Genomic DNA, 26,155 nt, shown 5'->3' on the forward strand with positions numbered 1-26,155 from the left:
CAATACCATGATAATACACTTTATTACATAGGAAGCTAAAGCTGGTATATTAATGAATTTGAAAGTAGAGACTACCTAAAATAAAAGATACAGATATAGCAGTAATATTCTGTTGAGCCATGTTGGTTTAAGGAATTGGAAGCAAGATTTGTGAGAAGACTTAATATCTTTTATTTGATCAGCTAATGTAGAAAGAAAAATCAGCTTCTGGGCTCAGAAAATCTTATGCAGGTCATGGCAAGGGGAAACCTGAAGGGAAAATTAAGCACTGTTAAAATAATGAAGCAAATCAGCACTCTGATCTGATATCACCATCCATTTGTGTGAACGCTTACTGCTCAATGGCAGTGAACTAAATATTGCGCCACATGGGGCAGGGGAAAAAAGCCAGTGCACCACCAGAACTAAATTACATGGACCACTTAGCAGTTAAATTCCAGCAATCAGAAACTATTTGCTCTTTTATGATGCTATGGAATACATCTATATTTGATTTCAGTTCACCTTTTCAATATTTTCAGAGTTATACATTACTGTTCTAGTTTAGCATTCAGAATATTGTGGGTGCTAAGTAACACCTAGAAATAGAAGGGAAAATTGATGCATTATTGAAAGTACCACACATTCAAATAAATGTGATGATAAGGCAGAAAACCCTTCACTTAGCAGAAGAGTTAACTCAGACACATTCAAATTTAGATTCTATTATTTTTTAACAAAGAGAGCAGTTGATGTTTAACAAGAGGAAATAAGAACATACTGTGGGATTTACTACAATCCCTCCAGCCAATGGTCCCTCTGTGTAGCCAGAAGCCCTGACCAGCATTTACAAAAATAAAATCCCCTGATTTACAGTCAAAGACAATAGTTCATATCTTACAAAGGTTCTGCTCTGAATGACACGCTTTGAAGAGAAGTAAAAGACTTACGATTTTATACAGACTAGTCCCTTAATGAGTTAATAATTTGCTGGAAATGGAAATGTATTCAACTAAGTCAGAATTCCCCCTCTTCCTTCACTTACAAATCACTTTATGCTTCATTTCCATCTTTTCCACATTATAACACAAAAATTTAATGCTAATTTCTAGCTCAGTGGAGAGAATGCAGAGTTAATGCTCAGTTAGGAACGTTGCAGGGTTATTACTTTTTGTACACAATCTAGGACCTTAGCAATGCTATATACATATTTCTAAATGGCATTATTAATAAAATTACACCATTTATATGATAACTTTTCTCAAATGTAGATCTTTTAGCACAAATTTCACAAAGATATATTAACCCTTATAACAAATAAAAATGTTTTATTGGCAGCACATGAGACAGTTTGCAACATTAAAATACCTGCTTAGATTATTGTTATTCCCTTCAAAACTCTGCATAATGATCTTCAAAAGACACAGAAGGCAGCCAAGCTTTTTGATATTATGTTTACAAAGCTATTACTATCTCCACACTGACATTAAGAACATATCATGTGATATAAAATGGAAGAGAAATAAGCAAGTGAACACTAAATTAATGTAAAACTTTTTTCAGTAAATGAACAACTTTTCCCTTCTTTTCATATATTGTACACAAACAACCTACAAATACACCATTTATTATAATGCTTGTATGGAAAGCAACAGGAGCGAAAAGCTTATAATGCTACATTAAAAAATGAATACAGTTAAGTTCTCATGACCATTTGCTTTCCTCCTGAACACAGTTGAGTGCATCTCATTATTATTCCATCTTCTACACGGAACTACCTGGTAGAATTTATATTATCTAAACATGTTGTCTCCATCTGTAAACATTAAAAAAAAGAAAGCTTATTATTTACCAGGTAAGGATTGCATTTTCCATTGCTCTAATTTCTTCTCAAGCCACACTGAAACAGAACAAGTAACAAGTGCGTTCTGTAAAATGCTTGAATGAATCACATTTGGGCACATTCTGGGTTAAATGGTAATAAAAGGTGCTGTGCTTAGAAAAGGTCTCATAAGCAAGCACTGTTCACAATCTGCAGAGTGCAGCATGGCCTCAGGGCTGTGGACAACATGTTATTTGACTAACAGAAGATTTAATTTTTATTTTCTCTTTTTCTAAAATTCTTCTTTGAGAAGCAAAGACACTCAGCAAGGCAGACACTGCCAATCTGCTGACACTTCTGTGTCCTCACTTAAGGCATGCATTAACTATTAGCAAGTATGTGAGGAACAGACATAAAAGTGGCCTCACACTGACACCTGGTAAGTGCCAGGACATTACTGAGACATAAATTCTATCTGAAAAACTGGAGAGTCACTTACAATGCAGAACTCTGAAAATATTTTAAAGACTTCAGTAGTCTCTCATCCTGATGGGGCACTATGGTGGCAGCTAGAGAGCTGCAGAAAGGAATTTGGAAAACTCCCTTCTCCAAAGATCTCTGAAAGAATTCCTATGTGCTGTAAATACTCCACTGAAGAAAGCAATTTTTTCCTGTGAATTTATTGTTTAGTGCATCAAAAGTTTAATAGCTATAAATATTTATTTCAATTACTTCAACTAGTCATTCACAGATGCCTTTTTCATGCTTTATGGCCAGCACCTGGTATACATCCCAACCAAGGAACACTTTGGTCTTCTGCTTGTCCCAGTTCATGCATCTATATTCCAGTTTGAGCATTTGCTATGAGAACAGCTGTAAATAAAACCTGGTGAGCACCCTATGTGGCCCTACTTGGTAACTTCTTAACATTCAACTATAAACATGGACAAAAGATCAAATATTTCCCACAGCTTTCCCTGATTTTACCTGAAGACTTCCTTTTAAACTAGCAGTTTCTGTGACAATGGTCTTACATTTTGGGCTATGTCTACCAAAATATCACAGCAGGATAATGCTAGAAAATCTATGCAGTGCAGCATTTTGCAGCATACCTACATATCTAGCTTTACTTAGTTTGCCAGACACATAGTTAGGTATGTTACAAAAGACACAGTTTATAGGTTCTTCCCAATCCTGAATGGGGGATCCGTGCCATATCAGAAAAGACTCTTACAATAAATTAATCCCTGTGCCCAGTACATATGGGCATAGTTTGTCACCTCATTTATTCCCACACCTTATGAAATCATGCCTAATTTTAAAAGGGAGAAAATTTAATGATTTGATTCAACCTGGAAGTCACCAAATCATCCCACAGCCACTCTCTCAATTCTCTGCACCCACCCTGCCCCTCAGCGGGACTGGGGAAATGTAAAAAAAAGTAAAACTTGTGAGTTGAGATAGTTTACTAGGACAGAAAAGAAAGGGAGAAAACACCAAAAATAATAAATCAAGTGATACCCAACACAATTGCTCACCACCCACCAGTTCCTGAGCAGCAGCCCTTGGCCAGCTTTCCCCTTGTTTATATTCTGATGGATATAACAGGCCATACAGTGTGAAATATCCCTTTGGTCAGCTGGGTTCAGCTTTTGTGGCTGTGTCCCCTCACAACTACTTCTGCCCCTGCAGCCTGCTCACTGCTGGGGTAGGGAGAGGAGCTGAAAAGCCGTTAACTCTGTGTAAACACTACTTAGCAAGAACTAAAATGTCAGCAGGTTAACAACATTATTCTCATCCTAAATCCAAACCACAGCGCTGTACCAGCCACTGGGAAGAAAATTAACTCTATCCCAGATAAAATTGTAATTGCACGCTAATAAAAACAAGGTGAATGCTATAAAGATATAACAGAAATACAGTGATTTCACGATTATAAGCCGCACCATTTTGACTAAAATTTTGGTCCGAACCCAAAGTGCGGCCTATAATCAGGTGCGGCTTATGTACGGAACAAAAAGTTGCTGTTTTAGTTTGGAGGACAGGTGTCTGCTGAGAAAGGCAGGAACTTCTCTTTGAAATGGAGAATGTAAACCCCCTCCCTCCAAATTATTATAATTTTGAAATCAAGGGGTTTTCAGGCAAAGATATGGGAATTAGGAATAACAGTTCTTTACTAGGGAAATTAAAATAGAAATACAGTACTACAAAGAAACAAACTCCAAACTGTGACAAAGTCAGAGTACAACCTGACACCCTGTGTCAGGCAGGGTGTTGGCAGCAGTCCCATTAAATGGTGGCTGCATCCTCCTGCAGTGACAGATGTGGTTCAGTTGGAGCAGTGCTCCTGCAGAAGGTGCAGTTTCCCTCCAGAGGTCCAGTGGTGATGTGGAGAAATCTGGTTTTCCTCTGGAGTCCAGGGGAGAAAGGGGTTCCCTTAGTGTCCCAAAACCTCTTTTTTTATCTTGGTAAGAAATTTTGGGCTCTTCCCCCCGGCTGGAGCAACTTCCAATGGGATGTAGTAATTTTATCAGTCCCACAGTGGGACTCAATGGCCATTAGCAGAAAATGACTGGCTGGAGGAAGGATGGGTTGTGAAAAGATAAAGAACAATGCCCCGACTTGTTTCAATGGATGGCCCATTAGCAGAGTATCTGCCGTTGAGATAAGGATCACTGCCCCCACCCTCAACAGATGGTGATAGAATAGATACCTTTTATCACACTCTGTATTGTAATGTGCGGCTTATAATCAGGTGCGGCTTATGTATGGACAAAGAACGAAAAGTTGCTGGCACCCGGAGATGTGGCTTATACTCAGTACGGCTTTAAATCGTGAAATTACTGTAATTAAAATTTGATACTCAAATGAAAAGATCCTTTTTATACCTCTAAGTAATCTGTGTGATTCTTCAAAAAACATCTAGCATAAATAGAAAACATGACAATAAATGAATCCAGACCAATTCTGCTAAATAACCAACATATATATTAAACATAGCATTATAAAAGGGAGATGAGAACACCTTGTAGAGTCACAGATGAAAGATGTTTTTGAACATCACAACAAGGGAATTATGACCCATTAATAAGAGTTTTTTAAAAAAACCTGCTTTGAGTGTATTTTTACCCACCCTTGGGGAAAAAAAGTCTAATTTTCCTGAGGCACTTCAATTCTAATATAGAAATCTTCAATGATATAGCACCAAGCTATGATACAGAGATTCAGTATTCAGATTTTGTTAGAAAAACATAGATTATTAAGACAAACAGGTTCCTGAAAATTATTTTGAAGATTTTTGTATCACGGTATTCTCCTGCATACATTCAGTTTACAATGTGTCATATGCTTTTCATAGGGATGCCACAATTAAGTCCAAACTCTTCGCTAAGAAATCTGTAAGATTAAGACCTTTCCATGTGGATGTGAAATTGTGTGATTTCAATTCAGATCAAGATACAGATTCTGAAAACACATGCAGGAAGAATGTCTATGAGCATTCATGGGGAAGGAAAAAGTGCTGTAAAATTAAGAAGTGCCATGATTTCAAACATCTTAAGTTTGACAGAAATGGAGATTTTTTCAAGTCCATCAGTCTTGTCTGAATAAACAAGCAAGCAAGCAACTTAATTTTCACTACCAAGTACTGCAGATCAAAAGAAGTAGCTTTCCACAGAAAAATGGTTTGTGCCAAGGAACATACACACACACACTATAAAATTTGGGGATGTTTTGAGTTTAGTCTACTTCTAGTTTTGGCTCTTTTTCAATTTTAATAGGTAAATTTCTGAAATTCAGCTCCCTGTTTAGTTTCAGTCAAAAGGCCTCTATTTCATTGGCTCTGAGGATGCTCCACGATGCAAGCCAAAACATGGTAAATGGGGATGATCAGGAGATCTATTTCAAAAGCTGACTCCTATTCCAAACTAAGACATTAGTCCAGACACACATTCAGTTTCTGATTCTGAGCTCTCATCAAAGGCGTCAGCAGACACATTTCAGATTATTTGACAGGGGTGTATTACTGCTGATTAAAGGTATTAGCTTTATTAAAATAGCCAGAACTGCTGTCTAGTTGCATAGTTTTGTGCAGTGATTTGCTGGAAGTTACATTAATCTACATTTACAGAGAGTAAAGGAAATACATAAAGTACCATAAATAAATGAAGATTGGTAATTGTATGCTGTCCTCTCTTCAAAACTAAACCACTTCTGTTTAAAAGATCAGCTGACAACCTGAAATTCAACAGGTTTTACAACTGTTTTCTTTCTACCAGTGTATCAGGTACAACCACCATAGTGATTTCCCCAGAGAATCAAGCCTGGTTTGCTTGGCTAGCTCCACTAAAAATCAATTTAAAAAATCTATTATTTTAAAAGCAAATGTCTTGTTAACAGTTGTGCCAAGAAAGCGTATAAACTCCCGTGAACTTTCCTTAGCACTTGGAATTAAGCTTTGCAAGCCTGGACTTTTAAATAATCTCTGTCTTAAAGATTCGCAAGCTATACAGTACAGACATTATAAAGCCAGAAGACAGGTTATTCAGCCTTACAAAGAAGGGAAGAAAAAATTCCAAGACAAAGCCAATGAATGTCACATTTCAATAAGAGAAAGCAGAGAGACTACCAGCACAGCTTCTAGCTGTTTGTGACAGGGTTTGTCTTGTCACACAGTAAGCACTGTCCTTGTAGCACACTTTTTATCAGACTGGACACATACTCCAATGGGCAAGATGCACATCTCACTCGCAGAGCACCTCTTAGCATTAATTATGGTTTCATGGTGTGAGAATATTTTCTGACTACAGCCAGACTTTAACAGTCCTGGAACTCTCACTTTACTGAGAAGTAAAAGGTGACACTCCTTTTATTACCGCAAGGATCAACATTCAATTTGTAGTACAGACACTACAAATTCAACTTCCTAAAACTCTTCGATCTTTTCCAGCTTCAGCTTAGGTCCCTCCCTAAAAGGGATTAAGAGCATTCATGCCAATGACAAAACATAGTCACATTTCTTTTTTCTTTTTTTAATTTTCTTTTGTTTTCATCCTCATTGCATTGAGTGAGAAAAGCTCTGAAATTAATTCAATGACAGCACGTGTGTCATTAGAAGTATGTACACAGTTAAGAGTGAACTGGAGCTTATATGTGCCTGCTTTTATCAGTGTCCACTTGAATTATGCTAAAATTGACTGGCTGCAATTAACAGGCTAGAAAGCTGAAACCCATACAAGTATAGCATAAATTATACTTTCTTCAAATAAGCTGCCACTGGAATTGAAAGCACAAAAGATGCAGAGGACACAGTGATGGGCTGGTTTGAGTGCATATAGAGGGCCACAAATCTGGGAGCTTCCCAGTTTTGCTATCAAGTGACAGAATTTTCCTTATTCAAGGCTGGTCTATTTGTGTCAAGTTAAATACAAAGGCCAGTGGATAGAAATCTGCAAATTTAAATACATTATTTATTTTTCTATCTGTAAAATGTTTAGAAGTGTGTATTTTTAAAATTTAAGTAGGGGACTCAAATTGATTTTACTTGTGTTCTAGTCACAGTCCTTCAGAGCATCCACAACGCCTTTGGATAAATTTCAGCCAGCAAGAATTCCTTTACTTTTACTTCTTTCACTTGTCCTGTGACTGAGGAGGGGAGGGAGAAACAAATTGGGCCAAAGTTTGCAACATTATCTGCAAATAATTAGGATTCATGCTCAAGCTTTGCATGGTGGTTGCCACAAGGCACTGCCAGTTCCATATTTTCTAGATATGGAGGGATGGGGCTTTCACACAAAACAAGCAGGATGAGAGATTCCTCTACTAGGCTCAAGCTTCATCTCTTCAGATTTTAGCACTACTTTAGTTGCTTCTGGAGATGCAGCACCCAAGCTATGTATTCAAGTTCCAGCAAGCTGCACACTTGTACCCAGGAATGCCAGCTGCCTCAGGGCACTCGTTGCTATTTATCACCTTTCAAGATACAGCCACAAGGCACTCATAAAAATTGTGGAATTTTGCACCACAAAGTTTTACGTATAAAACCCAAAAAGTCCTGAAAAATCCTACATGTTCTACTGCAGGAGTTTAGTGTTCTTAAGGATGAGAATGCTACACTTGTAAGTCTGTGCTGTCATTTTCTGACTGCGATGATAAATGACAACCTCCCACTTAACCAGGGGACTAAAAGAAACAAACGAAGAAGTTAACCAAAAATATCTTTTCCAAATCATCAAAAGGCATATTTTCAAGAAGTTAATAAAAGGTACATTTTTAATATTTAAAAAAAAATCTCATTCAGTGTTTGGATTATGCATAATACATCTGTATTTCAGGAGCCACAGAGAATTTGTGGGATGAGCAATCCTCTGCCTAACTCTGGCACCCAGGATGTGTGCAGAACAAAAATGCACAGAAAGCAGACTCAGCTTGGCTTAGGACAAACATGACTGCACCACGTATGCAGGCAGTATTGATACAGCCACAAAGACAAAATGATGCAATTCACTAAAAGCTGTCTTGTCATTATTAAAAGAAAAATAAAAAGCTAATTTTAGTCTGTGCTCCACAAGCTGCACATATCAGTGAGTGATAAAGATGAAAACATAGTTATACATATTTAAGTTACACTTGATGATTTCTCTAAATGAACATATGCAAATGCTGGAAGCCCAGGGGCAGCTCTTTCTTTCACTCAGGACATTTACTTAGTTTTCTGAGCCAATATTTAATCTAGTATTCAGTAAAACATCATTAATTACTTTCATAAATTCATAATATCCTGTGAGATGTCTTTTTGCTCTGAGCTGCAAAACAGAATCTTCAAATGCCTTCCACAATGAAGTGCAACAATTTTCACTCTACAGTCCTTTTAATTGTAAGAAAAGATAATTTTTAGTTTTCATCTTATTGCTTAGTGATCTTTGCAGTTCAAAAGTACACTAAAACATTGTACTTTGGCAGGAAGAATTTTGGGGCAGCAAGGAATAGGAGGATTACAATACAAAGCTCAGTTAAAGAACTGGTGTGGTCTAAAAGAGTAACTCCAAAAAAAGGAAGAGAAATAGGCAGTAGGTGAATGACTCAAAAGAGTCTCCATCTCACCCACCATCAGTTACTTCAAGAGGATTTATAAGAAACTGTAGAAGGTGGTTACAGCAAAATCTTATGCCTAAATTTAGTGCTAGCATCCATTAATTTCCTAGTCATTCTAGATATTTTTATTATTTGTATATACATACATACTGGGTTTTAGAACACAAATGGAAAAATTCTAGGAAATCCACTGTCTTAATCCCAATGAGGCTGCCAACATAGTAGCTGTAGTATTTGTACTCAAATAACAGCACTCACACTATAACTTCCACTACACCATGATGAATTACAATTTCTAATATCTAGTCACTTTATAGCTGTTATTTTAGATATGGTTATCATGTCATTCACTGATTTTTTCTCACATCAACAGTTCAAGTGTTTTCAAGTATTTCAAGTATTCTCTTCTAGAAAAGTTTTGTCTGTTACTAGCAATTGTATATGACTCACAATCCTTTCCACAGCTGCTCTTCTGTTCTGACCTCAAGCATTTGATTATTGTAGCAGCCCTGCAATGTGCCAGGAGAAATAAAAAGGGGAAAAAAAAAAAACCCTGCTAAGATGTGTGGCAGCATCTGCACAGTTAGTGTCTAGACTGAACTGTAATACAGTGTGGTGCAGTTTTAATGGATGATGCTCCTCTGCTTCATGGAACCCTTTTCTTCCCCTGCTCTTGCATTTTCCTATTTGTTGAAATTAGAGATAAAATCAAGTTCCACAAGAAACAAGAATTCTACAAGAATATTGCAGAATACCTGCATAAGTAATTTCTTTTATTGATTTAAACTCTTAAGGTCTATTTAATGGATTTTAAAAAACAAACAAATAAATTAAAAAGAAAAAACAACAGATAGGGCAGACTGCCCTGGCAGCAGTCAATGTAATTTAACACAAATCCATAGAAGAGGATTGATCTTACTGAGCTTATCTCTAATACAGTTTACAAATGCTGATTCTTAGTGTGTTAACTAAGGCCCTCTTTGCTCTGAAAAATATTTTCATACCTACTTTCATACCAGATGGGCACCCAAGTATTTTATAAAAGATGACAGAAAAAATATATTATATAAAGCTGAGAAGAGGAAAACTAATATCAAAAACAGAAAAGGAAGTAATGAATTTGCCTGAACCAATCTCTTATTTCATGACCTCATCATGCTGAAGCTGCCTATCTATTTCAGAACAAGTGATAAATATTAAAATGAAATTTTTTTTGCATGTCTTATCAAAAGCTTCCAATATCAATTGTTTTCACAAATGTTTTCTCCTGCAAGCAGTGAATGCCTCTTCATCAATCTTTTATCAAAAGCAATCTTGTTCTGATTTCAGTCTTATCAGAGAAAGTTCTCTCTCCTTTGTTGTGTTTTTTTTTTCTCCCTTTCTTGGCAGAAGGTACATGAATATCATTTTACACACGACTGTGGCTGCATCTCCATCAATCAAGGAATAAAAAGTAAGTGTGAAGGATATATCATGGCCTTGCCAAGCTCCAACAGTAGAAACATTTGTGCCTGATAGTGACAAAGAAGAAAAGCAAGTGTGCACATCTACATGAATGTGAAAATATTCCTTCTTACAGGGAATTCTTGCATTTCCAAATATTTCTAAACAGAGAAATGGTCTGCAGTGGGGAGCTGTGCAGGGAGAGGCCACAACCTGCCACGTGCCAGTCACAGCTGAGCCCAGACACCTTTGGACTGGGTGACAAAACACACAGAGTGCCAAAACTGCAGTCAGGCAGGGGAGCTGGCAGCGCCCCAGCTCCAGCCTACTTATGAAATACCTGCACGCATCAGGGTGAAGAAGATGCACACGGAGATCGATGGCTGGAGGCGCGTGACGAGGAGACAGATGGAGATGTGCTGCTCAAAGTGCCCTGCAGGCAACACAGCCAGAGGCTTTGAAGGAATGTCCCCGTGCCAAAAGGGGTTATTTGTAGGGAACTTCAGCCCACAGGGGCAAGCTGTGCCAAGGTGGGGAGACCCCTGAGGGACTGCAGCTCATGGGCACCCCTCACTGTGGAGGAACACCTCTGAAGGACTGAAGCTCACAGGTGAGCCTTGTCAGGCAGGGACATAAAGAATAAAGGAAAATCAGAAAGGAGCGTCATACAGAAACCATTATGCACTTTACTCCAATGATATACATCACCTGTGCTGCCCATTATCTCACCAACGAGACTGTGAGGGACAGACCACAACCAGCAGTGAAAACTAGGGGACTTCAGATTAGGAAGACAAGGTTTTAATTTATATTTTCTTTTTTGACTCAATTCCCAACTCAGTGTTCAGAAGCTTTTGTTAATCGACAATAAACTAAGTCTAGCATACACTCCAAGTCCATAATACTTGGGCCACAAGACTTGCTTGATGTCCTTGAGCCCAAAATGCATTGAGAACTATTCAGTCTGAAGGCTCATTTTAAACTCTACCTATGACTCTGGGGGAAGAAAACATTCTAAACAAATACCACATGTTCTCTGCTGCTAAAGCTGGACAGCAACCAAGGTTTCAATACATCTGAACAAGATCCTCAGTTTGTACAAATAAATGTTGTTCCAAAAGTCTCACAGCACACCGAGGCCAATGCAGAGGGACAGAGCTCCATAACAGAGTGAGCTGCTGCAGTGACAAAAGGTTGAATATATGATTTCCATAGGAGAGACAAAGAGGCTGCAAAATTGCCATTTTTGACTCCTCTGGGGAAAATAACACAATAAACATAAATCAAACTGCCTTAAGAGAAAAGGAAAAAAAGTTAAAATGAAATTAAATTCATGGGGAAATGACTGGAGGCTTGTGCTCCCCACACAAAATGTGTTTGCTTCATAAGCATGCATCAGGTTGTTCCTGCCACTCAGAGGAAGAATCTTATCTTGAATATCTCCCAAAGGAGAACTAAGGAGATTAAGAGATTCATTTAGATAAATCCATAAATAAAATTTATAGCTGTAGGGGCAGGCTACACCTAAGCTGCTCCAACCAGGTTCTCAGCTCCTGGGCTGCTAAGGAGAAAAGTTTCATGGCAGGAAAGAGTCAAGTTGAATCGCAGGAAAACTAAGCCCAGTGGCAGGATCATCACAGATCCCCACCTTGTCATGATGCCTTCTCACATGGACAGTATATGTGAGCACAGATGAAGACAGGCAGGAGGACTCAACCATTAGGCACAAAGAACTCTCGGGTTGTAGGAAAATGTTTTGACTTGATCCTACTCAGCACAGAAATGGCAGAGTTATTGAGGGTTAGGAGAATGCTGGAGACAAGCTGCTGATTTGTCAGTGCTGACTTTGGGGGTAAAAAATTCTGGGGGTAGTGCTATATAGTCATAAATGGCACACAGAAGGTGATGGAAGACTTATTAATTCAATATTAAGGAAGCATCTGATAAAAATGCCAAGTATAAGGTAAAGGTTTAATTCTTCATACAAAATTTTATATTTTATTTCTATGTAACTGCCTTGTCTCAAGATGCAGGGAGGCTGAGGTGGATATGTTTGAGGATTAGAAAATCACCATCAGACAGGGAAGCAGTCTTTCATCTCTTAAAGTCAGAACTGTAAAGGACTCTTTCCCATTATGCTCTTTATATTTATCCCTAGTGTTTTGTTGGGTTTTTTGGGGATTTTTTTTTAAAATTATTTTTATAGCTGACTCAATGCCTACAGGATAGATTGGCAGACTTGGTAAAGACTTTCCTTCCTACATGAGGTGTTAGTAACACAAAGGATGGAAAAATTCTTTTTTAGAGAACACTTGAGTATGACAAATGCAAAAATTTAACATTTTCATCATGCTCCTGATGAAAAGCGGCAAAATTTTGCTAACTAGAGGCTGGAGAGAAAGTACATATGATGCTTTCTCATCTGGAAGTTACCAGTAGCTACCAGGTTAAGGCTCAAGCTAAAGTTTTCCACCATTTACTCGTAAGGCAAATCTCTCAACATCTCTTTGTTTTTGATTTTCTCCTCTCACATGGCCTCAATAGCAGATTTTGCAACTAATATAAACGGTCTCAAAGATGTGAGCCATGGAAGTAAATATGCTAATCTTTTAAGAAACCATTAACTTTGTGTCATTATGAAGAGAAGATTAGTCACTATAACACTATTCCATTTTTTCTGCTGACAGTAAGTAAAAGAAAACTTATTTCATATTATATTTTGCTTCAAATCACATTAAGAATTTAGACGATGCATATTTATAATGAGGCTTAAATTACTGCAAGATCCAAAATTGCAATGCCTTGTTCTTAAGAAGATTTTAGTGGTTTAAACTAGAACTAGAAAGATCGTGCCTGGTGTTATACAGAACAGACAGAATGGTAGAGCCTACTGATATTATCTTGAGGTTTGTATATGAGAATTGTCATGGTAAATATGCTCTGCAATATTGAAAAGCGTGATGACATCTTTATCTAAGCAAGAAAATTTGCTAAATTTCTGTAATTTTTGAATGTTAATGTATGGATATGCAGAGGACAGTAATTGTACTCTGGTGAAGAATACTTCAGCAAATTTTTGTCATGCTTTGTTTCAGCTCAATTTTTTCAAACAATCTTGAGGTACCAGCTTACAAATACATATAAAGTCCTTAGGATATACACATAAATGTGCTTCATAAATATGTGGCATTAATATAATTTGCAGTAATAATTACTGAACCTGGGGTGAAATTAAAAATGAAAATTCCCATTACCTGCTGTGAAAACTTAATAAACAAATTCCTATTAGACATTAATTTATATTTGTTTTGAGGGGTTTTGGTTTGTTTTTATTTTCACAGGGATGAGGTACAAAACATACAGAAGCATTTAATGAAAATATCCTGTAGGCTGAGGGTTTTATTGTGGCAGTTCCACAACAATGCTACATTTTAAGTATCTGGAATTTTTTTAATTTTTTTTTCTTCTCAGCAGAATTCTGCGTAAGGGTCCCTTACAGAATGAAGAAAAGAAGAAAAATGCAATGTTTTTACCTCATTAGAAATACTTCTGATAATAAACGAACTTGGTGGTGATGGTACAAAAGTTCAGTAACTGGATCAGGATATTGGACTGTGAATGTGAGAAAAGGGCTCAGCTTAATGATACATGAAGTTCAATAAACAAGTTGTCAGACAAGGACAACGGGATTTGAAGAAAAAGCCTGGGCAAATGGCCACAGGGACAGATTCCACAAGTAGACAGGGACAAGACAGCAAATGAGAGAAAAGGCAGAATGACGCCAAAGTCAGGCTGAAAAAGAAATGTGAGAAATAGTCATGATCAAAGAAAATAAAAAAGTCAAAGGCCACAAGAGCACATTTCTTTCTTTAAACCATAATGGAACCTGGAAGCTACAATCTCTGTTAGAAAATATAAATTAAACTAGATGGCAAAGTGCTTCCCAAGTACTTCTCTTCCTCCCTGAGTTTGACAAGGAATGATTGTGACATAGTGCAACATTGGTTACTCTGTTATTTAATGCGGCAAAGGTCTGTGGGATATATTGGATGTATAAGTGATTTCAAATCTGTTATTGATTTCCAATTTTTATTTTTTTTTCAATTTTCAGGCCCAGTAAGGGCTTTATTTATCGACATAATAAATTACAAAATTAATTTATTTCCCTACATGATCTCTGCTTCATTAAGTAACAGAATTATCTGCGAGACTGTGACGAAATGTCTTTTTCAAAAGATGAAAGAAATATCTTTTATTTCCATAAATAGAAGGGAGTTGAACAAACAAGTTTATGAACTCTCCAAGTGCTCTTAAAAAAATCCAACTAAAGAATGCATCCTTAAAAACTTGTGTTTTGGTAAGCAAGTTAACTTATATTTCAGATGTTATTTAATTGGTTATTTCAATTTTCTGTATATTTGTCTTAAAACATAAACACTTCAAAAGCGGCAATAAAAAATCTTGGAAGTTAAATTATTGTGAAACAAGTTGGAAAAAAAATTGAGAGCCTACCGTTATAAAATCCTGACTATTCTGTTAAAAACATAAGTCTGGCTGTGTCATTAGAGATTATATCATAAACCATGTGGAACACTTATAAGAAGATATAAAAATCTACTTTTCCTCTAATCCATAGCAGGTTATAGTATATTATTCTGTTCTTTCTTTTTTCCAAGACAAATGCATCTTGGCAGAAATTATGTTTTCTTTTCTTTTTGCATTACTTGGCTGTCCCTTAATGAGAACAGACAGGTTAGGGTGTTTTTAAAGCATATATGAAGGACAGCAAAAGCCAGCTCATATAGAGGAATGACTATGATGAACACATTCCTGTTTGTGTTTAAAAGTGATTAAGACAGTGGTGATTTCAAGTTCATCTGTTTTACTCAGAGGTCTGAAAAAAATAGATAATTTAAAATATTTTACCAGACATAAGTAAAAGTTGGAATTTGCTGTGTCATAATTAGCTGAGATATAGTATTCATGTTATTTTTTTTGCTAGATGGTCATATTTAGAAGGATGTTCCTTTTACAGGGCCTCAGCTGTTACCAGACTGGTATGGAATTGGATACAGATGAACATACAAATTGTCATTACCACAAACTTCATTAGCAGCTAAAATGGTCATATGTCCACATATTCAGAGTAAACAAAAAGAGACAAGATGCAGTTGGCTCAATCCATCATGGGAAAATGCAGAATGTTACAAAATTAAAGTCTGGTTCTGAACTATCTGAAGTCATCTCAGAACAAAATCTAAATACTCAAATGACAGCACTTTGTGTTACAATGGCTGGGTGTCTTAATATTTTATGTCAAGTGTTAGTTTTCTGATTTTGACACCATGCTCCACAATGTGAAACTCACGTCTTTTTTGTGACCTTCCCCAGACTTAGGTCATCCTGTAGGGTAGTCTATAATAATTCATTAAATAGTAAATAAACAAAACTAACTTTAAAGATTAAAGAGTGCAAGGCCTCCTGGTACTGGGGGTGTTTTATTTTTTTTTTATTTTTATTTTTTTTTTTTTTGGTTGTCTTTTTAATAACATTCTAGCTCCTGTGCTGAAGCCCAATATAGTCCAGAAAATAAAAAAAATCAAGTTTGGTGAATTCCAGATCTACTGGACACTGCTCTAGAAAGTTAATATGAGAGCTTGGGGAATATATGAGAGCTTGGGGAATTTATGCAAACACTCTCTGGGGATGAAGAAGAGAACAGAAAGGAGAATAGAGGGGAGAACATGGCAGAATTTCCAAATATTCTGTGAGAGAATGTCAGCTTTATTGTGTCTGCCCTTGAAAGCCATGAGGGATATTTTGAATGTCATAGCTGGGCACAAGTCCTCCCTCTAGCACAAACATGTCCACAGCATGTGAATGCATCCTCGTGTTGAGGACACAGGACAAGCCCAGGGATGAGCTGACGTGTTCGGGATGCCTGTAAAGCAGCAGACCAGATTTAGCCACCATATGTCCACCCCTCTACCAGTGCACATTGCTTAATATCTCCTGGTCATTTTCTAGCTATTATGATCCAATCTGGGGACACAAAAATTGGGTCTGCTGCCAGATGTTTGCAGGCACTAATTTCTCCTGTTCCAGCCCTCCTCTACATAGTTTTCTTTGGTTTTTTTCCTGTAAATTGTCTAAGGCAAGTATTACTTCAGATAGGAAACAAGACACTTCAACATAAGGGATCACATCTGTCTTTTCATACCTTGGTTTATAAAATGGAACTTAGTAACATTTATTACCATTTTTGATCTCCCTGACACAAGTTATTGTTTCTCTATTTCAAGGACATCCTCAGCAAAATTATGTTATTTTCATATTTTAAAATGTAATACTCTTCATAAAGAGATCTAATAAAAAGAGAGTTCTTAGCCCAAGATGTGACCACTTCTTTCAACCAAAGTAAAGGAAAAAAACCAAAAAAAACGCCACAAAAACAACCCCAAGCAACAAAAAAACCCCAATCTCCTAAAGTTGCAGTAGCAATTTTCAGCAATAACAAAGTAGTACGTGGCTGACTTGATATAAAGTGGGAGGGAGAAGGACAAAACACGCCTGAAAAATACTTAAGAAAGGGTTTTTCATTATAATCTAAGATGGGAAAAAATATGGGAAAGTTGCTAGAGGCATTTCCATGGGCTGACTTATCTTTTAGATATTATCATGAAGACCTGTTGAAGTCTTTAGTTATTTCAGTGAGCAGTTATCTAAACTCTACACACAAACACAGTAGATTTTTGTCCCAGCAAAGTAAGATGCAACTGGATAAACATGTATTTTTGTATGCTTCAGATTTTCTTAAAATAGCATTGCCGCCTTTCTGTTCACACAATTCTATTTACTGACTTGTATTATACAGACAAAACAAAACCTAAGCAGAGAAAAGTAATTCTGGATCATTTCTAATAGGAAAGAAAGTGATGGCATTGAAGAAATTATTCATTTCAATAGTCAGTTTTGATGTTCATTTTTGGCAGTACTTGAATCCAAGGAACAGGTATGTTGAGTGAACACTTCATTTTTGCTTAAATGAGTAAGGTTTAAAGAGTTATGAATGCTAGTGCATAAAGGAAAAGAAGATGGAATATTAAGAAATAGTAACAAACATTCAACAAATCATAAAAAGATGTTACAAATGCTTGATACAGATGTTAAAAAACAGGAAAACACACAAAGATCAATGATCAGTTTAATAAGAAAATGCAGTAAGAGATAAGGAATAAAAGATTTATAAGCATGTAGTGTAAATAGGAAATAAGGGGACAAAGTAGAAAGAAATGTGAGTAAATGGAAACCCAGAAAGTCCATAGGTGTTGTGTTAAAGATCACTACTTTGTAAGGTCATGACATAGCCTTTTATTATTAGAGGGCTTCTGATGTAAGAAGCTGCCAAAAGATTCTAATTATGCCACAGAGAGAGAGAAACTAAGAAACTAAGTGTCAGCAGATGTTCAGGCTGGGCCATGTGCAGGGTGGCTGCATCCAGATTTCTGCCATAACACATTGGCATCGTGGGTCTGTGAATTCACACAGAATTCTGTGTGAACTCACCTGTGCCCAAAGCTGACTCCTCTATAAACAGCATAGATCTAACCAACCCCACACTTATGTAAACATAAAAATTCTTCTCCTCTTTGAAATGGCATTCCCATTCTTCTTTAATTCACAAAAGGATGGCTGACCTGCTTCCCCTATCCTCTTTTCACTGATGAAGATCTGAATTTTGCCTTCTTTCTTCATTCCCATAGTTATAACATGCAGCATCACATAAAATTTACACAGCCTGCTGACCTCTACAGAGTTTTTTCAGTGTGGATCTGTATTTTAGACACTCAGAATTTTGTTGATATGCATACCTAAAAGTTTGTGCAAGTGCAGCACTAGTCAAGTTGTCCTCTCCATTTGAATTTGTTTCCCTTTTTTCTGAGGAAGCAAAACACTTCCTTCTTAGTGTTCTGTAATTTTCCCTATGCTTGAAGCCTGTTTACCTTCTGCACTGCATGTTCCAGTACAAGATCCACAAAGAGGAACTTAATTGGAATATGTGTTGATGAAGATAAACAGGATACTCATACATCTACCTACCAAATGTTCCTGCAACACAGACAATGTAAGTAGTACTGGTATTAGCTGAAATTATTTCCTCGTGCATTTATATGTAGAAATAGAGGCACCTAAGATCTCTATGAACTTTTCCAGTTTCCAATGTAAATTTAGCACCTAAATGTTTAATCAGCTTCTAAAGAAAAATCAAGCAAATTTATAGCAGCAACAGAGGATGTTTCGATGCCTGGACCAATTAATAGGTTTCTCTCAGCTATATCCAGGGCTGCATTAGTGACATATATATTTTTTAATTTTAAAGTATTATTTCTCTCATTTATAATCAGACTTAATATAACTGAACATGAAGACACTAGATCAAAATGTACTTCCCCTTCATAAATTCTTATACCAAATTGTGCTGGCAAAAATATCAGACAAGGAATGCCTGAAATAGAGTATTGAAAATGATTGGCCAAAGTATCCAGTTTCTCAGTCAAATCTGCTCTGAGGATAATATAATCATGAAGAAGATATAGGGAAACAATTTCTGTGTTCTAGTCCAGGATCAGATAATTTAGAGAATTTGATGGAATAATTTATGTTTGGTTAAAAAAAAAATTACAGTTTCGTATCCATTGCATATATTATTGTCATGGTTTGACACTGGCAAAACACCAGGCACCCATAGAAGCCACTCATTCAACCTCCCTTGCTACAGCTGGACAGAGGAGAGAAAAATTTAAACCAAGGGTTCATGAGTTTAGAAAAAGAACGGGAGAAAACACTTCAAAGGCAAAATAGGCTCAACCTAGAGGTACAAAGTGAGTTTATTACTAAAAAATCAGAGCAGAATAATGAGAAATTAAGAAAAGACCTTAAAGAACACTTCTTCTTTCCCCAACCCTTCCCTCCTCCCCACCAACAGTGCAGGGTGACAGGGCATGGGAGTTTGGCCATTTCATTATTGAGATTTTCTATGGCTGCTCCAGGAGAGGAGTCTTAGTGAGGACATGGGGTCCCAGACCTGGGAGACAGTTCTCTGTGAACTTCTCCAGCATGGCTCCAAATCTCACAAGCAGCAGTCCTGCCAAAACTGCTGCCAGTTGAGTCCCTCCCATGGGCACACAATCCTCCCAAAACTGCTGTGGCATGGGTCACTCTTCCAGGAGTGCAGTCCTCCAAGGGCATGCTGCTCCAGCCTGAAAGCAAAGGCTCTCTCTCCTCCGGGTCTCCCACTGGACCACAGCCTCCTCCAGGCATCCACCTGCTCTGGCATGGGCTGCAGGTGGATTTCTGCAACTCCCGCAGATCCCCATGAGTTGCAGAGGGATCTCAGCTCTGGCACCTGGAGCACCTCCTCTCCTCCTATCTTGGTGTATCCATGTTGCTTTTCCCTTCACTCCTACTCTGAAAAATTAAAACTGCATTCCCAGCTTTGCTTTGATTTCTTCTTAAATGTGTCACCACAGAGGTGTTACCAACCTCTCTCATTCGTCCAGCTTTGGCCAGCAGCATATCCATCATCAGAGCCATCAGAGATTGGCTCTGCTGGACATGGTGGAAGCTTCCAACAGCTTCTCACAGAGGGCACCTTTGTGGGCGCCCTGCTACCAAAAACCAAGCCATGCAAACCCAACGCAATTACTCGTGATCATTTTGGACCTTTTGTACATATAAGCATACTTTATAGATGCATGATGCCATTCCTGCAACATAGCGAAGTCTTAGTATTCAATTAAAATTACCATGATGTCTCTTCTGACTTCTGATCTAATATATTTGAAACCCCCTGTGTCCAAAAATAAGTGAGAGGAGATTTTCAACTGCACACACTGAAAAGTTAATTAGTAAATATTGTCAAATTAATATATCTGTCATGCAGTGACAAATAAGCATGGATTTCAGATGTTCTGTTTCTCGTAGGCTTTCATAGTGTTTAAAATACACTCTCTTTTTCAATGATGAAATAACAACAGAACTTGAAAAGAAATGGGTAACAAAATTAAAGAAATAGTACTTTATGTTGGTGCAAAAAGTAATGAGAGATGAAAAAGATATAAAATGAAATTTATTTTATTGGGAAACAAGCAGTGTTTTAAAAAGCATTCTGGAATTAAAAAGCAATTTGAAGAGTGGCATAGCCCACTGATAAAGACAGAAAAAAATATTGATAATGCAAAAGAATTGCACAAAATATTTTTACTCTCCATTCATAGAGAGGAATGAAAGAGTAACTATACTCTATAAGGGTGAAGAGGTTTCCATCCTAATAGCATCCATTGTGGATGCTGAAACGTATATAAGCAGTTTTAAGTCAAAAGACTTGGGTAGTCTAAGAGAAGATCTCTGACTTGTTATTTGAATTTGTTCTAAAGTGTGAAACACTGTTTTTTAATACTGAAAACAAGTGAGACAACCTGTTTGCCCCAGCATAAGACCGGTATCTGGATGTAAATCTGAAGAAAATCAAAACTTTACAAATAATGCACTTTAATTTAAAACTTTAAAAATATACGTATTATTCTTTTGTGTCAATGACACTATACTTCTTTAGCCAGTTCAATCCATGGTTACATAAATCTTAAAAGAAGGCATGGAGCTGCATGGCGTAGGTAGGAATAAGAGACAGAAGGTGAAAAGATTCATTCCTATGAGCTAAAATTGCTACCAAATCCCCCATTTCGTAGAATTATCATCTGCTATTGTAAGGATTCATTCTCAAATGGGGCTCTTCAACGGATTTTTCCACAATCATTGATATAAAGCTTGGTGCAACACTTTTTTTCTTTTTTCTCAATGGTGTGTGATTAAATACACAATTGTATTTGATGTGTACAGCTTTAATCTTAATTATTCTTATGATCTTGAAATTTAGGAAGGATGCAGGGAAGAGAGAAAAAGGGTTCAACTAGTAGGAAAAAAATTCATAACTTAAGGCCAGAAACTCAATGTGTTGAACATTTCAAAATAAAAATTATATCTGACTTGGTTGCATAAGGTAGAAATATCATATGCAGATTACATTGAGAAGTCATTCAAGGCATAGAGTTTAACAACAGAAAGACAAAGAAAACCAATGGTTCTTACAATAATTTGTTTCCTGTCTTAGGAGACACTTTGTAAAGGAATTAGTATCCAGACTGTAAAAAAGAAAGACTCTTATAAATGTTATTCACATTAAATTTAAACTAGTATTTGCTTCAGTGTCTTTAACAGTTTTGTCAACACTGGTGAGTGCCTGATAATCCAAATGTTCAAAAACAGGTCTACAGAAATTCCTGTTAAGGTGTTAAGCAGAAAAGATACAAATGCCATCACAATGTGATGAACTATTTTTCTTATAAAGGAAAGATTGCTTCTAAACGTGGAATGTAATTGCACCTGTTATATACATGAGCAACAAAAGCTTGTGTAATCTTTTTCAGTATTACAAATCTTTCTTAATAAAGCCAGAAACACTTTAATATTTTCTAATTTCTCATATGCTAGTAATCACCGTTAAAAATTAGATAGGTAGATTCTTCTGTAAGTGTCAAGAGTTTGATGTTCTCAGTTAGTGCTGCACAGGTCTTGGCAGCAATTACCAACCTGTTGATCTCTCAATATGACCAAACTCTTGTACTTTGACAATCAAAATCGCACGAATCATTGCCCTAATTTTCTGGATGATCAGTCCAACATAATACTAGGGGGAATCCTTATCAACAGATGCTTATTGGGTCCTCTCAAACCACCCTCCCTGACAAGGCAGTGGTCCTGTCTGAACTCCATGCTGAGAAATGCAAAGAAGATATCAGCAGAAAAATGAACCTGATAATAAAAGCAGGAATTTTGCTGGATTAGAGAGTTACACAACACCAGAAAGGAGCTCAGCTTGCCTGAGAGGTGAGCAGTGAGAGCTAGTGGCCTCAAGCAGGGAAAACGGTGAGGGGAATTGGCAGGGTCCCAGGTAGTCACAGCGAGTCAGACTGGCTCAGAGAAGTGTTGAACTGCTGTTTCTTAGACAATGTTATCCAACTTTCTCTTTCTCACACTCATGCAACCTGCCAAACTACCTCTCTCGAGTCTGTATACAGGCAACTTCTTGATCTGTCTGGCTTGGATTCTGCTCAGGTCACTTATGGATATGTGGGCACTGTACTGCAGAGGAATATTTTACTAATCTTACCAAAGAAAAAAGCCTTTTGTAGCTTCTTCCATTAAACTAGATATTGGTGCTTAATACATACATAACCTTCAGCTAAATTTAAAGTTGTGTAAAGATTAGAGAACAATCTGATGGAGCAATTAAATAATTGCTTGTCTGAGCTCTTTAAACCAGCATCTGTTGACCATAACGACAGAAAAGCAGGATAGAAATTGAAACCCTCCTTATTTAGTTACATCTGATATGTTTTTATTGGCTGTATTTCAATCAAACAATTTAAAAAGGCTAATACAGAAATAAAATCAGAGGATTTTTCAGTATCACATGATAGGCAATTATTTTAAATTGGGGGTATAAACTAGGAGCTAGTTACAAATTATAAGGGTAACTAAAAGTATTATAAGTAACTTACAAATTACCTCAAAACAAATAAGCAAGAAAAATATACGTAATTCTGGAATTTAATTTTCTTATAACTTAAGACTTCCCCTTATGGTATGAGAAAACATACTAATATTTTTGTCCTTATCAACACTGGATTGATTAGACAGGACCCATGTCTTTATTTTCTACTTCCCAACTTGTTCAGTGTCACCTACCCTCTACCCTCTTTTCGTTAAATTAATTGTATATTTTGTGTAAGAGCAACATATAAATAGATCTTTTTACATTAAAAACACCTCCACATTTCTGGAAAAATCCCCTAACATTTGCACTCAGCATGATTCAGCAACAGGAGACAACACCTAACCTCAATTTGCTCCCCATATACATAATTATACTAACACATGGTGATTTAACATCGTGAGACAAAATGATCCCAAGGGTTTTCTCTAGCTGGAAGTGTTCAAGTCACTGTAAAAAAGCAGAAGGCCCTGAGAGTTTAGCATGTGCTTTTATTTACAGTGATGCTCTTACTGATGGCCTTATAAGCAAGTTAGCCTCCATACCAAGCTCCATCCACGCAGTCAGAGCTGTACTAGTTGTCCCACACTAAACAGTTTAAAGCAGTGTCTAAGCTGGCACCTTCCCGACTAAACTGCAAGGGTTCCCTAACTGTGGATGCAGTTTAATCAGGGTATCACAGGCTCTACCTATGATATCTACCTCTTCAGCATAACAGGATCCTCTTCTTTACCAGCACTGTTATTTTAAAGCAGAGACAACTCAGCTGCTCCAGAACCAAGCATGGAAAATAAATGTGAGGGTAAAATGACCAAAAAACCAAAACCAAAACCAAACTAGAAAACCTAGACCAGTTAGGAAGTTTAGAAAGTTAGGCGTTCACCTTCTGATTGTGAATTTGTTTCACACTTTCTTCTTCCTTTCAACAATGTTATGGTAGGAAATGTCATTCCTATTTTTCTCTTAGGCTACAGTGCTCTTACCACAATGGGATCCTGAATAGTGCTTACTAAAATAACACATACAGGGAATTATATAAATAACTCTTCAGCTACTATAAACATTATAGAACTATTCATCCTTACGAATTCAGGAGACATCTGACAGAAAAGCCAAAGAGCAGTCTGAGAGGAGCTTAGAGTCTATCCTGTCCTTGGGTCTCAAAGGCAACTGTGAGTTATGCCATAAGAGACATCCAGCTCTGTGTGGTCTCACTGGGACACTTGCTGGGATATCCAAAGTCAGAAAATACCAACATTATATGTACAAATCACTTCTTTTCACCATCAAAACACTGTGAAGCCTAAGATGTAATCTGGCAACTGCTGGCACAGACCTCAGCATGTCAGGAAAATAAAAAAAAAGGATAAAACCTAATCCAGCTAGAAATACAGAAAATTAGTCAACAGATCACAAGTACTCTGTCTAGAACTCAGACAGGGTGTGGGAATAGGTTCTCAAAGATGTCAAAAAAACCTTAATCATCATACCTTTCAGGCTGCCCCTTTTCTGTCTGCTCGAATTAAAAGGTAACAGTTGAAGTCTAAACAACAACATAAAAAAGGATTATAGTATACATTGCAAAAAAGCAAAACTCTCCCTCGGACGTTCCATTCAACCTTACATCAAGACCTGCAGGAACAGTGAAGATGTTTTGCTTTTCATTCTCAGGACATACTAAAGTGAACCTTGAATTACTTATTTTGCTGTCCATAACCGTGTTTCCTTAGCATCAGCATGAAACATTGTTTATGACTCTGAGATGCCAAATTTTGTAGTCTAGTGAATTTTAGCCTATTTCACAGCACACCTGTGGAAGGCAGAAATGCTTCAGAAATGGTAGTCTTTAATTTCACAGTAATCATCCATTACCATTTCAACCATGCTTCCAAGTAAATTCCAGTCTTTGCAAAAAATTGACTTGCATGACTTACATCATCAACTGATATACACAAAATGGTATTTCACTTAACCCTCATCTTCTTTGTTGTCCCCCCACTTCACACTTAACCCCCACAGGAAAAACCCAAATTCCTCCACATCCCCACTTGTCTGGGCACATGAGTGGGCAAATTTACAAGTTTTTTTTTTTAAATGTTGTGGCCATGAAGCCATTCATTTAAGAAAAGAACTCTGCAATTTCTTTATGTTCATTTTTGAAACAAAAGTCTAATAAACACTCGTGAATTTGGTCTGTGAGACAAAGCACCATCTGGAGCCCACGGAGATAAAAAGAGAGAAAGCTTCCTTTCATCGAGGGTCGTACTGAGGGTCACAGTGAAGTGCTAACAATAATCTGCTGCTTCAGAGACTGCCTTAAAATCTTACACCCTTTGCAAAAGAAAAATAAAGACATATATTATCTGCCTGGTGGTACTGAAGATTAGAAGAAATATTTATGATAAGTCTTTCATGGAAGCATTAGCAGAATTTAGATGGTTTCATAACTCTTTTGAGGAAACACCACCCCCAAACTGGGAAACAGAAGTCAAATACAATTAAACAAATAATATTTTGATATGCTGTTATCTTAAGGGATACTACCCAAATTCTAAAGTTGTCCTTTTATTAATTGCCTAAGGATTAAAAAATATTAATGATACTTACAATGACGTACACCTTTTACATTATGCAAATCTTAAACTTCAGCTTTAATCTCCTACTTAACAGTGAGAATTGTTCTTCCCTGAGGTCCCTACTATTCAAACTTCAAGAGATTAAAAATAGTTCTCCAAACCATATAACTTTTCTTTGATACAAAACAACCTAAGCCTTTATGAAATGGAAAAATGGCAGTAAGGAACTTACAAAATAACCATGTTCCTCTGCTAAAAAATGCCTTCATTTGAGATTTCAGCCATTTTATGGACAGCATTGGATTCACAAACTGTGACTGTGGAGCTCTGCTGAAGCCCAGCAGTCTGTCAGGTGAGCAGAGACTCCTGTGTACATTTGCACATTTGTAAGGATAGCAGAATAAGTACCCTAATTCACAGAACATGGAGAGGTTTCTTTTAAGCAATAGATTTTCCCTTCTATTTCTGCTTTGCCCAAGATCCTCATTAAAACCACGGTGTATGGGATGACTCAGGGCAGACCAGCACCTTCTTTGTAGTTTGGAAGGCTACTGTTTAAGTCTAAAAGTCTTGCTCACAATTGAAGGCTGAGCCAGGTTATTGTCTAAGAAATATTATTTCCTTTGAAGT

General features: G+C 37.0%; 1 protein-coding gene across 2 annotated transcripts in view; it reads right to left on the reverse strand.

Annotated features, from left to right (window-relative positions):
* PRKN (parkin RBR E3 ubiquitin protein ligase) overlaps nucleotides 1-26,155 on the reverse strand; it is a 702,734-nt gene that overhangs the window by 484,322 nt on the left and 192,257 nt on the right. The window lies entirely within an intron of this gene.

The sequence above is a fragment of the Catharus ustulatus genome, chromosome 3 (genome assembly GCF_009819885.2).
Source record: "Catharus ustulatus isolate bCatUst1 chromosome 3, bCatUst1.pri.v2, whole genome shotgun sequence".
NCBI lineage: Eukaryota > Metazoa > Chordata > Aves > Passeriformes > Turdidae > Catharus > Catharus ustulatus.